Source organism: Nanorana parkeri, unplaced genomic scaffold (assembly GCF_000935625.1).
Source record: "Nanorana parkeri isolate BGI_ZX_2015 unplaced genomic scaffold, ASM93562v1 scaffold480, whole genome shotgun sequence".
Lineage (NCBI taxonomy): Eukaryota > Metazoa > Chordata > Amphibia > Anura > Dicroglossidae > Nanorana > Nanorana parkeri.
In genome coordinates, this window is record NW_017306748.1 from 560,107 (window position 1) to 574,303 (window position 14,197).

Sequence of the window (14,197 nt, forward strand, 5' to 3'; positions counted from 1 at the left end):
AACTATGAGGTGAGTGCTTTTCACTCACCTCATAGTTCTAGCTGACCTGTGACAATGAGACTGTCACAGGTCGGCTCCGTAGATCGGGAGGTGAGCGAACACATACCGGCGTTCGCTCACCACTCGATCCTGTCATGGCTCTCTGCCTGGATTCCCCGCTCCAATCCGCCAGCGCTGACTGGCGGAACGGATGGGGGAGGGGGCGGGTACAGCTGGCTCTGCCTCTAGATAGGCAGAGCCAGCTTTCAGTCACGCAGCTGGGCGGATTCTGGCATGGCATGTAATTGTCGGGATCCGCTTCAGCCGCGGCGTCTCAGTATACCGCGAGCAGCAGCTCGCGGTATACTGCGGCATCTCGATATACCGCGAGCTACAGCTGACTGAGCCTAGGGTGACGGGAGGACGCTAGTTTGTGTCCTCCCTAAGGAGAACTATGGGGAAAAGCCTTAACCCCATAGTTCTCCTTTAAGGAGATGCACATACTCTGATGATCTTTCCTCCCCAATTGTGTTATATGGCTGCCCAGCATAAGGAGGGTCACAACAATCTGCACATCAGCAGAATCAAGACCACTCAAGTACATACAGTAGGTAACTGTTAAGCTCTCCATAGACATGAGGTGGAAGTCACCTGATCAAGCTGTTTTTTGGTGAATCAGGTGACAATCCTTTGTATGTTGAATCAGGTAGATGCTCACCAGCTAACAGTTCTCAGGAGGAGTCCGTTACAGTCCCCCCTCCTTCCCAGATTAGTGGTACTGGCATTACGTCCCTGCATTGTTTTCCCTGCTTCAGTTTACATAATGGGGGTGTTCTACGGGGTGTGGTGGGCATTTTCTTTATGGCTGCTGTCATTTAGGAACTTCTGCAGTGTGGTTCAACCTGCCATACCTCACATGTCTGTTGCTTCCCACCTTGGTGTCTTAACCACTCTCAAGCAGAGGTACTTTTTTGTGTGTTTACCTGCTTCCTTCTGTGAATCTGTAATATGTAATGTCTGCAATATGTAACGCTAGACTCTTATCACTCGATTTTGCTGTATTCGAGTACTACATAGGGCATGCTCGAAACTGAGAAACAAACCAGTCTGCATCATTGCAGGTTAAGAGTAATGGTCATTCAGGAATAAAGGATAAAGACAACCAGGTGAATAAAACCAATGCTTGATGAAAATGAGTGCCATTCTGTGGGTAGGCCACATTCCCCGAGTGAGGTAATCATGACTCATCTTCTAGTTGAAGTGGTCAGAGTATGTCTTATGTTTTCTGTTTGGGTTGATGTAGTACAGTATATTATAATGTATGCCTTGTATGTAATACTCTTCAGAGAGCTTATCAAAAGGAGTCTGTCAGCCAAAGCAGATCTTACCATGGGAAAAGGATTTTGTAAAGGGAAATAAAAGAGATTAATACAATAGTGGAGTCCCTACTGTAATTGGCTGTATCTCTGCTGCCTCTGATAACCGAAACTGCACTCTGTTTTATTTAACCGGCATCCTCCTGGGGAGGTGTGCTCAGATAAGATGAACGAAAACCTTTATCCCATTCCCTCTTCAGTGTAATCGCCCTTCACTGCAAGCATAAGAAGTGCAGATGATTTTCTCTTTTTGATAAAATTCTAAATAAGAACAGGGAATGTGACAACAGATAAGTCTCATCTGTTTTATTCCAACAGGCTGCAACACAAGAGGAATCTTAGCTGTGCTGGAAGTACCAGGGTTTAGCCCAGTTCTATGTTGTGTGTGGCTTTCGAAGCTTTACTTTAATGCCTGTCTTCCTCACACAGTCCTGCTACAACTTTAAGGAGCTTTTCTACCAAGCTTTGCTTTAGCCTGTTTTTTAGTTCTTGTTCCATCCCCTCTATGATTAAAATATATAGTTACATAGTATTTGGGGTTGAATAAAGACATATTACGGTCCCTCAGGAAATCGTCCAAACGTTTCTTGAACAATTCCACACTCTTAGCTGAAATCACTGCTGGTAGCAGTGAGTTCCAGACCCTAACCGCTCTTACTGTGAAGAACACCCTTCGCCCCTTGTGCTGGAATTTTTTCTGCACCAATTTTAGGAGGTGACCTCTTGTCTTTGTAATGGAGTTAAACTTAAAGAGTTTGTTGCCAATGTTGCTACCACCATTGAACATCTTGTACATTAAAATCATACCCCCCCCCCTTAATCTCCTTACTTCCAATGTGAACATGTTTAAATTCAGTAGCCTTGTCTCATAGCTCTGGTCCTCCATTCCCCTAATTAGTTTGGTTGCCCTCCGCTGGACTCTCTCCAGCTCAAGGACATCCCTTCTTAGTACCGGCGACCAAAACTGGACCGCGTACTCCAGATGAGGCCGAACCAATGATCTATATAGAGGCACAATTATAGACTTGTCTCTCCAATACATCCCCTTCTTAATACAGGACAAGATATCCTGCAAAATGCAGTTTTTCATACTGTAGCGTTACTGCAACTGAGCTGTACACGTGGGTAGGCTGGCAGCTGAAGCATAGAAGCCTGTTTTCAACATTGTTAGCTCATTAAGAGCAAGCAGAAAATCTCCATGATTATGATGTAATAACCCACACACAGCAGTAATTCGGGCTGCCCCAGTGAGTGACGTTTATGGGTTTAGAAAGGTTGGTGCGACAGTTTGAAACAATAATAAATGCACACAAACAAAAATGCTCACAAACAAAATATAATCCCCAATAATTTTTTCTCGTGCAAAATAAAAAAATTAGGTTATGTTGAATAAATAGATACCAAATATGTCAAGACTGAAAACTGTGTGCACGTGCAAAACGGCTAAAAATTACAGTACCCATAATTATAAATAGGCATCGCTTTAAATGCCTTTATAGTTCATCAGCTTAGGGATAACCCCAAATGAAGGACCTACAACTATTTTGTTTCTCTTCAGCATTCACAATGATACCCAATATGTTGTGCATTTGTTTACATACATGAGCATGCCATATGCACATGTTTGCATTCATATGTGTGTATGCATGTTTTATTTTATTGCCCCCCATGTGATCGCATGTGATGGGTCTCTCCTGATCTCTGCTCCAGCCAGGCCCGTCTTTAATACTGATCGGACCCTGGGCAAAAATTTTCTTGGGCCCCCCCCAGGAATTTCTCTCACCTCCCCAACACCCAGAAAAAAAAACCCAGCACACATAGATCATAGACTTCTCTCAAAAAAACTTTGACTGCAGGATTTCAAACCGATTGCAAGCTCAGCTGTTTATATTAGGGATGCACCGATATATCGGCCGCCGAAACATATCGGCCGTAAATGCCACTTTTGCCATCATGTCTCCAGGGACTCAGGATGACTCTCAGGTGGTTAGTGCGGGGATCTCTGGTGGTCAGTGCGGTATTTAGTCAGACTCAGGACATTCCAACATACAGTACATTACAAAAAGCTTGCTTTTTATTGAATATGGGAGATAAAAGGGATGCTTTGCTGTTCTCTGCAAAGGCTTCTCCTACCCCAGCGTCAGGCCCTTCTTCAACCTTGGGCACCAGCTGCTTGGTACTCCTGTGATCAGAGGCGGCTCTAGAGTTTGCGAGGCCTTAGGCGAAACCTAAACATGAGGCCCCACTCAGGCCTGTGGGGCCTCACCAGGTTTCTGTGGGGTTTAACCAGGCTGGTGAGACCCCCAAAGAGTCCTGGTGAGACCCCACAGAGCCCTGAATAAGCCAGGGCTCTGTAGGGTCTCACCAGGGCTCTGTGGGGTCTCACCAGGGCTCTATAGGGTCTCACCAGGGCTCTGTAGGGTCCCAACAGGGCTTTGTGGGGTTTAAATAGGGCTGGTGAGACCCTACAGAGCCCTGGTGAGACCCTACAGAGCCCTAGTTTAAACAGGCCTCTGTAGGGTCTCACCAGGGCTCTGAGGGGTCTCACCAGGTTGGTGAGACCCCACAGAGCCCTAGTTTAATCAGGGCTCTGGGGGGTCTCACCAGGGCTCTATAGGGTCTCACCAGGGCTTTGTAGGGTCCCAACAGGGCTCTGTGGGGTTTAACTAGGGCTGGTGAGACCCTACAGAGCCCTAGTTTAAACAGGCCTCTGTAGGGTCTCACCAGGGCTCTGAGGGGTCTCACCAGGTTGGTGAGACCCCACAGAGCCCTAGTTTAATCAGGGCTCTGGGGGGTCTCACCAGGGCTCTATAGGGTCTCACCAGGGCTTTGTAGGGTCCCAACAGGGCTCTGTGGGGTTTAACTAGGGCTGGTGAGACCCTACAGAGGCCTGTTTAAACTAGGGCTCTGTAGGGTCTCACCAGCACCAAGGTTCTGTAGAGTCTCACCAGGGCTATGTGGGGTCTCACCAACCTGGTGAGACCCCTCAGAGCCCTGGTGAGACCCCACAGAGCCCTGATTAAACTAGGGCTCTGTGGGGTCTCACCAGTCCTGGTAAACCCCACAAAGCCCTGGTGAGAACATACAAAGCCCTGGTTTAACCAGGGCTCGGTGAGAGCTCACCAGTGCTCTGTGGGGACTGGTTAGACCACACAAAGCCTGGTAAAACCCCACAGAGCCCTGGTTAAGCCAGGGCTCTGTAGGATCTCACCATGGCTCTGTAGGGTCTCGCCAGGGCTCTGTAGGTGTGACCCCACATGGCCCTGGTGAGATCCCAAAGAGCCCTGGTGAAATCCCAAAGAGCACTTCAGAGCTCTATAGGGTCTCATCAGGACTTTGTAGGGTCCCAACAGGGCTCTGTGGGGTTTAACCAGGGCTGGTGAGACCCCACAGAGCCCTGGTGAGACCCCGCAGAGGCCTGGCTAAACCAGGGCTCTGTGGGGGCCTCACCAGGGTAGCAGGCCTGTGGGGGGTCTCACCAGGGCACTGTGGGGTCTAACCAGCCTTGTTAGAGCCCTAGTGAGACCCCACAGGGCCCTGGTTAAACAAGCGCTCTCCTCAGGGCTCTCCAGGCCGCCACTAACCAGTACTGTGCTGGCCGTGTCTCGGGGGCGGGAGCTGGCAGGAGCGTGCCGACATTATCTTCAGCAGCAGATGGAGACTAACTCCAAACTCCCAGCCAGAGATCCTCGTGTGGTGGATGGGAGGGGTGAGGTCTCTTCTCATTGGCTGGTGGGCAGAGCTCCAGAAGACCGAGTGGATGGACCGTACAGACGATCGAGGAAACGTATGATCGCTCAGCCCTGTTACTGTTAAACTGAGAGTCTCAGTTTGACAGCGGCGGGGCTGAGAGCTCACAAAGTTACCTGACTGCGAGTGAGGTGATGTGCTGTTCCGGGCACAACAGGGCAAACAAGGCTCCCCACCTCAGCGTCAAGCCCCTATTATTCAGCCTTGGGCACCAGCTGCTTGCTGCTACTGTGCTGGTGCAGAATCAGCACAGTAGCAGCAAGCAGGTGGTGCCAAAGGCTGAATAGGGGTCCAACGCTGGGGTGAGGACGAGGGAAGCCTTTGCAGAGAACAGCTGCTGTCCTCTGCAAAGGCTTGCCCTACCCTCACCCCAGGGTCGGGCCCCTATTCAGTCTTGGACACCAGGCCAGCTGCTTGCTTTTACTGTGGTGATCTCTGTTTATATGGCCCCCGGTCGGCCATATAAACTAAGCTGCTGTGCTGTCCCCCCCAGCCCCAGGCCAGACACCAAGCCTCAATTGCTGCTATCCCCCCCAGCCAGCCCCAGACTCATCTCACTCAGCAGCTGCTGCTGTTCCCTTCCCCCCCCAGCGCCAGATCATTGCTGGCTTACCTTACCAGTGCAGTGACTTGACTACACACAGGCTCTGCCGCTCAGCCTCCAGCTGTGAGAGCTCCGCGGCTGCCTCTGAGGAAAAAAACACCCTTCCTGCATGTGGGCAGGAAGGTACCAAAACATTACATTGGATGGGGGGTTTGGGACGTACCAACTGTTCCATACGAGTCGTACGGAACAGTTGGTACATCCCAACCCCCCCCATCTAATGTGATGTTTTGGTACCTTCCTGCCCACATGCAGGAAGGATTTTTTTTCCTGTGCTGATTCTACGGTACGATCGCGGCGGGCTCAAGGGGCAGCTGCTTTGACAGGGCCCGGGGCAAGTGCCCTCTTTGCCCTGCGTTAAAGACGGTCCTGGCTCCAGCCAATCAAGCACAGAGTATGTTTGATTTGCTGTTTAACCAGCTTTTCAGCCAGGATGTTGACAGCCCTGAACCCGGAAATCCTCCGAGCTAAGCGCTTGCAGGTTTACACTGCAGAGGACATCAGGAAACGGTTGTTCATTAGTGAACTTCCACTGACCATCCTGAAGCTGTTTGTTATGATCCCAGACTCCCATGAGAAGCAGGAAAGCCCGTGAATCATGGAAAGGGGGGGCTGCCCAGGTCACTTTTACCTAAAAGGCCTGAGCACATGGAAATACTGTTAAAAAAAAAGCTAATGGCTGCTGCAGCCTTGAGCTTCTTTTTTCATTTTCAATATGGAACATGACCAAGGAGCTGAAGTGGTTAAAGAGGATGATCAATGTTTGGAGTGGCTGAAACATAAGGATCTGAATACACTAAAAAATGTATGCAGTCCAAGTGAACTGATTTCTCTTCAGCTGCTACTCCTATGTGAAATGTTAAAAAAAAACCCAGATCCAAACGTACTGTAAACTCTACAGTAGTAACTGGGTGACTAAGATAGTTTTAACATAGTTATAGTATTATCTAAACGACAACAGAAAGTGACAACAAAAGCAAAAGAGTAATTAAACAAGTGATTTGGGAAATTCAGATCCTATGAACATGCATAAGTCATTTTAATTTCAGTCATATGCTGACAAGGTCTCTGGGTTGATGCTCTGCCCTGCCATTGCACTGACCCTGTCATGTACATCAAAGTATTTCTGGTGCCTGCAAGTATACCTGTGCTTTTCTTCAATTCAGTTCAGTTACTGTTATTCAATTGTCAAATGGCAGAGGCCTTTGAGGCTCGACAAATACCCTCAACTGCCTGATTTGAAGTGTACTCATTTAAGTGTAAACATTTAATAGACATCTAAGCGTTTGTCTTGTTTGCCTTTACATGTCCCATTTGGGCCATGCTTGCCACTGATCTAATATGCTTTCCTTGGTGGCCTCTTGCTGCTGGCAGAGCATTTGGAGCACAGGTGGAAAACCTCCCAAATAACATCAGCATTGGGGGCTCCTCTGCACTCAGCACCATTCTGAATAGTATCTTACTGTATCTTACTTATTACTCAGCTGTGGGTTATATTATTTTATTTTTTTTTTCAAGTTAAGTTATATTTGGTTGCAATGACGAGGTTAACCTCTCACAGACTGCACTTTTTTTTGCTATCTCCAGTTTATATTTTCGACTTTCAGACATTTATTTAATTAAACTAGCCCCAAAATAGCACAAAGCAATTCATTAGGAATATGTAATCAGTCAATGGAGCAGGCTCTGAATCATTGTCCTGTCCTGAATAATATGCAGGTATGTGACAAAGCTCCAGCTCTGCTCTCCCACAATATTTTATGTCTATATTTCAGTTCAGTTCTACAGCGCTCTGGTGTCAGTGATAAACTTGAGTGTGTGTTTGGGTAAAAGCGACTTTCAGAATGTTAAATTTATATGTGTCCAGCTACAATTTCTGGTGCAGCAGAGCTATTATGTTAAAAAAACCTTCAATATACTATTGTTATGTTGTGGGCAATAAAATATTTATTAATGGAAAGCTGTACTGAAACCATATGCAGGCTGCCATTGTTGAACTCTTCTGTTGAAAATACACATTGCCCGGCTCTTCTGTTAATTCAGAAGCTTCAATGCTTTGCAAGTCACTGACATGAAACACGTATGCATACCAGGAGGTCTGATTTTTTTCCTCTGAGTTTACTTGCTACATGCTTGTTGCAGTGAATTGAAGCCAGAGACAACCAGAGACCACCAATGTCAGCCCCTGTATTTTTTCAGTCCAGGTTTCCTTTATTTCCATTTACCTTGTGGTAATAAACTTTTAATTAGTTCTCCTTTAAAGTCTAAAACACTAAGCAGAGACCCCTGAGGTGAGTGAAAATCACTCAGTTCGAGCCGACGTGTGACAATGAAACTGTCACACGTCGGCTCGAACTATGAGGCTGAGTGATTTTCAGTCACAGGTCGGCTCAATAGATGGGGAAGTGAGAGAACACATACCGTCACTCGCTCACTTCTCGATCCTGTCCCTACCGTCACTCGCTCACTTCTCGATCCTGTCCCTGCAGAGAGCCGTGACTGTCACTTACCGCTCCCTGCCAGGATTCCCCCTTCCCCTGTCCGATCCTCCAGCGCTGACTGGCGGAACGGATAGGGGGAGGGGCGGAGGGGGGGCGGGTACAGCTGGATCTGCCTCTAGATAGGCAGAGCCAGCTGTCAATCACGCAGCTGGATGGATCTTGACAGAAATGTCGGGATCCGCCCCGGCTGCGGCGGTCTCAGCTATAGCTCGCGGTATACTGAGCTTTGGGTCACGGGAGGATGTTAGTTGATGTCCTCCCGTGACACTTAGGAGAACTATGGGGGAAAACACTTACCCCATAGTTCTTCTTTAACTTTTAGCCATGGGGAAAGTATTTGTAGCTTAAAGTGACATTAAAGGCTAAAGTCCCCCCCCACAATGCTAATGTAGGGACTTACCTTACATGATGCCTCTTGATCCAATCATCATCTTCTTTCCTGTAGTTTTCAGGAGTCCCTCCAGCGCTGGTGCGGGTCTCCGATCCAGCGCTGACTCCTCTGTTTTAACTGGCACTTCCTGTCCCACGGAGCCTGTGCGGGTGCACGCTGCTCCATAGACTTACCTTATGTCTCTCCTCGTCTCCCGGCCGAAGAGCTAAACTGCGCATGCACCTGCCGCAAGATCCTTTGTGGCCGCCTGAGAATTTTCAGATGTTTGGATGGGAGCTCACAGCGGACACAGGTAAGTTTAAACCCTTTTTTGGGGGGGTTTTGCATACATCTACTGGTTGCTAGCAGTAGGTATATGCAAAAAAACACTGAGGGGGGAATTTATCAAAGCACTTGCGACAGTTTTAGCCTCTTAGATCCTTTTTTTTAATGTGCAAATCTGTCTTTTAACATGTGCCCCTGTTTTCTTCAGAGCCTGCACTACTTTTTCAACTGCATGTTTTTTGCACCTGTTTTGACCAGAGCTTGCACTACTTTTTCAACTGCATGTTTTTTGCACCTGTTTTGACCAGAGCTTGCACTACTTTTTCAACTGCATGTTTTTTGCACGTGTTTTGACCAGAGCTTGCACTACTTTTTCAACTGCATGTTTTTTGCACCTGTTTTGACCAGAGCCTGTTTTTGCCTGGAGTTATGAGTCTTCTTTCCTGGAGTCTATTAAACCTCATTTATCAACAACATTGCACTAGCTTGATAAATCTGGTGTAAATAAACATGGAAAATGTGTCACTTTCAGAAAAGTGGAGCAACTCCCTTGATAAATTCCCCCAAGTGTTTAATAACCCTTTAATATATCTTTGAGAGAGGATGATTTAGATTTTCTTGAATAATGGTTGGACCAAACACACCCCTCCTAATATTTCAGAATGAGAGACTACTGCCAAGATGTCATATGAAGACCACATTATTACAAGTGTAGTAGCTTATACAATATTGCAGTTGGTGTCAGAGACAGCCTGCCATATTTGTCAAACATGGCCTTCATAATGGCCAGGCTAGAGCTAGGTCAGGCCACCTGTAGAGGAGGGTAAGGAAGTGCCAGCTGCCTGGGTCTATGGGTGTTGTGAGTGGGTGATAATTATTGATGTCAACCCTAAAGGTAAATGTTCTGGACTTTAAGATTTACCTGAATAAGATGAGGACTTTATGTACAATTATTTACTTGTCACCTGGAGTTGCTCTTTAAGCCCAAACAAGTGCCGCATGTACTAGGATCCCTCTGCTAGAATGGCTTCTGGTTCGATCTTCATGTTTGTGCGTGCCTGACAGCCTGCTCCATCACTCATGTAGAAGATAGCAGGAGTCGTTAGTGCTAATTATATAAGCAATTCTTTTTATTCTTACCATGATTACTGGGGGAGGAAAAGGGAGGAGGTAATGGAGTTTGAAATATCTCCGTCTTTAGATGTAGCTTAGATGAATGAAGATGCTGCTTCTCATACACGGGACACAAGTTCCTGCTAAGAAGGTGGTAATCGAACATTAGTCCAATCTCTTAATGTGTAAAATGTAGTTAGTTTGTCTGCACATATATACACATGACTGTCCACACTGTGAATGGAGAGAAATGTTATGGAGACTGCATTGCAGACTATCTAAAAGAAAACTTTACTTTCATTCGGTTTTATCATTAAGGCAAGCTTTTGTTTCTTTCTTGTCTTTCAGTATAACAAAAAAATGCATTCTGTGCAAAGGAGCCCATTGTATCGACAAAACATATTGGCCATAATTGAATGAAATACACTTGACACTTTTCTGGTGGCACTGCCTCCGTTGAAAGTGATGTCTCAAATCCATGCAACATTTGCAACAGTTTCATTGAGTTTTCCACCATACCTGTTCCCTTTTTGCTGACAAGCCTCAGCTGACAGTGTTTGCTGGAGACCCATAGTCATTAGAGATCCTTCCAATCCAGCTGGATCAGAAGAATATTATAGAATGTCTAAAGGCTGTGTATTATTGAAGATACAAAACATGCAACTGTCACTCTCCACCAGTATATGAGCAAACCATGTCAATGTGACTACACAAGAAGAAATGTTGGAAAGAAGGGTGGGCTGTTTGCCTTCCCAGTGAACGTTACCCCCTCCACATTATGAATATTTACATGTACATCCAGAGATGGTCTTAGTTATATCTAGAAAGAGCAGGTTTTTTAAAAAGATTTGCATCAAACAAGTCTAACAACAAGGTGTTCCTCCCAACTGTAATATATCAGCAGTGTTCCTTCCTTTACCTCTGTGTTCTGTCCACGCTTGTTCTGCACAATATGTGACACATTATCAATCAGCAGCTGCACTGTGTCTTAGACATATCTTGATGTCGGTGAACTGTGATGATTTGTTCTGCATTTTGGCTCCTGTTATAAAATCCATTGGTTTGTCAGGTGCTATACAGAATGTCCAATATTCACCCATGTTTCAGCGTCTCTGAATGATATATCACACCTTGTCATTAAGATAGTAGGTAGGAAGAGAAATAAACTGCATTTCTGTGCCAGGGATTATGTGCTCTGAAAGTGATAACTATCCTTTTCTATGTAGCTTGATGGTACTAGTGTAGCTGAGATTTATGTGTGTCCAGTAAAACAAATAATCGGGTATTTGTGCTGAATCTCACAGATCTGTGATTCATAATTGCTTCAGTAACTCATCCCATCTTATACAGACAACAATTGCATTCATGACCTGGCATGTTAGACCTGTTATCCAACATTAGTAAGTCCATGCATGATCACTGCCTTAAAATACAAATAAAGATACATGGCCTGCTTTTTCATCAAGGCAAACCTTGAAAGTAGATCATACAAACTGTTCTTTTACTTTCATGAATGAACCTATTGGTCCAACAAAAAAAATGCATGTACATCTGTCAACCAGTTGTTGTGAGAATGGGGCACAATTGAATGTTCTACGTGTACCACTTGTGAACCATAATTTAACCCAGGTTGGTAGTATAATTCAGTATAATTTATTTATCTTAATCTAATTTAATTTAAATTATCTAATTTAACAAACAAGTTATTGAACAGGCCACTCGTGATCCACTAAACCCTAGAAAATAAAACTACAGTTAAATAATTAACCTTATATAATCCCTAATATACACTAAAAATAAAAATAAATAAATAGTAAGGGTGGAATAAAATAATGTCTTCCATGAGTGGGTATGCAACCAGGTGCATGTCATGTGCAATGTATGCGTTCCTTGAACATGCGTTCGAGGGGGAATACAACTTCTGGTCAAAAGATCTTCGAATTGTATGGGCAGTAGTGAATCGGGAAAATACCAAATTAAGACCGCTAGATGGAGCTGAGGATCATAGGAAATAAATACATCTTAGTAACGAGATACAATGTAACAATTCTAGAGGATGCTGGAGGAATTTGGAGCTAAGTGAATATGTAATTGTGCTCAATCAATCCTCTTTCTAAAACTGCTAACACCAAGATGATACACAGCCCACAAATAAATATATTTAAATATGCAGCGCTTAAAATTTTGGAGAGACTCTCCATGCCCTCCCCAGATCAACAGACATTGTCATGCTCACATTCAATCAACCAAAAGTAAAGCCATTCATATATACATGAGGTTAAATGCACTTAAAATGTCATTCACCTCCCAGTAAGTGCCCTCCTCCACATCCCTACCCTCCCGATGGACACACCGGCTCAGCAAACTGTCACCCTGTGTGCAAGGATCACTTCACTTCAGGTAGAGACCACCTTTACCAGCAAAAACACTACAAAATACTGATAATCCCAAAGTATCCTAACTAAACAAATGTTTTATACCTTGTACAGTCTTGGATACTAGACAAAGCTTTAGAACCATGGCTCTCAACTGGTGGGTCGTGATCCCATGTTCAGTGGGTCGCCGCATGCCTTCTAGTGCACTAGTTGAGAGGCTCCTTAGCCTCCCCCTAGCACGGCAGTATCAGTTCTCGCGCCAAGCAGCCATTCAAAATATGCTGCCTGGCACCAAGAGGTAGGGTGGGCTGGAGAGATGGCCGCAAGGAAGCTCCATCCATACATGCATTGCTTACAGCTACCTTGCGTGGCCGGAGTGACATCATATTCTGGGTCCCGGCACCTCTACAGAGAGTGCAAGGAAGCTGTACAAGCAATGCACCTATGGATGAAGCTCTGTCACAGTACAGCAGCCCACACTGAACCCCTACATTTTTTTGGGGGGGAGTGTGAATGTCTGTGAGATTGTTTGTGATTAAAACACTGACAGACGCACACAAACTACCACGCAATTGCACCTATTGTTCGTTCTGGTGCGGGAGGTGCATTGCATTGCCATTCATTTTAATGCCACCCTAAACACACCTCCCGTCCACAGTTTGATCGCTTGCACTCCACTGCAGTGTGGTTTGGGTCGCGACTTAATGACCAAGTACAAATGTGGGTCCTGAGGTTATACAGGTTGAGAACCACTCCTCAAGAACATAGTGAATCCTAGTTCGAACCACTCCTCAAGAACATAGTGAATCCTAGTTCGAACCACTCCTCAAGAACATAGTGAATCCTAGTTCAACAACAAACTCCATCAAATTCTTAATCAAGAAAACACCCGTAATTTATGAAATCCTCATTCAAATTAGAGATGGTCTTACTGATTACATCATTCCCAAAGGCTTACCTAAATTAAACAGTTTATAGCCTGACACAACCTGTACAACTGATCCATGGTGTCAGGTCTCTTTGTAGGGGCACCACAGTGTGTGTGTTTTTTTTTTACTAGCGCTGTCTTTATGAAATTGCAGTTGAATCATAAATACTTTACCTGCCAGACTTTTGTTGTTATTTTTTGCCTTTAATGTTAGGAGAAAACTTTTAAAGAGAACAAAAATAAAGGCTATGACATGTAACCAAAAAAAAAGACTTTATTAGTTGGTGCAGCAAGACACTGCGAACTTTGCAGGCACTCAGCAACTTTCCTTACCATGAATATAAACGTTATTGGTCCATTGTTGGTCCCATCTCCCCCTCGGACTTGCGTGTTATTAGGTTTGCTTTGTTATCCTGTGGCACGTTCACTGTTTTATGAGAGATGATGAGCCGAAAGGCCGCCGTGCTGTGCAGCATCTTGTCTTGTAACTTTATTTAGTGTCCCCCTCGTGTACATATCTCCTGATCTTGTTACTTAGCTTGTTACATGGGCCAAGCCTTATTCTCCTAGCTTGGTGGCATCTGATTCCCACTTGCTTTACCTTGAATGCTGTACAAGAAATCAGACTTGTGTCTGCTCCATCAAGTCTCTATGGAAGCATTTTACAAGAAATAATACTGTATTGAATCTACAAGTATACGGACAATGAAAATGCAAAGTACAAAAAACCATGGCAGCCTATCAGAATTCATATTTTACTGACTTTTGTAAGTAAGCTAAATTTGGTTGCAATAGGTAACTACGTTTACTATTACATCATTGTTTGTTTTTTTTTGCTTTGCCTTATGGTATAATATAATACTATATATGCTGCACTTCAGATATGTCCTGTATTGTTCTTTGCATAAAGTTAAAT

General features: G+C 45.0%; 1 protein-coding gene across 2 annotated transcripts in view; it reads left to right on the forward strand.

Moving 5' to 3' along the window:
- Positions 1–14,197, forward strand: part of LOC108790551 (acid-sensing ion channel 2) — a 434,952-nt gene that overhangs the window by 332,004 nt on the left and 88,751 nt on the right. The gene's annotated exons all lie outside the window — the stretch shown is intronic.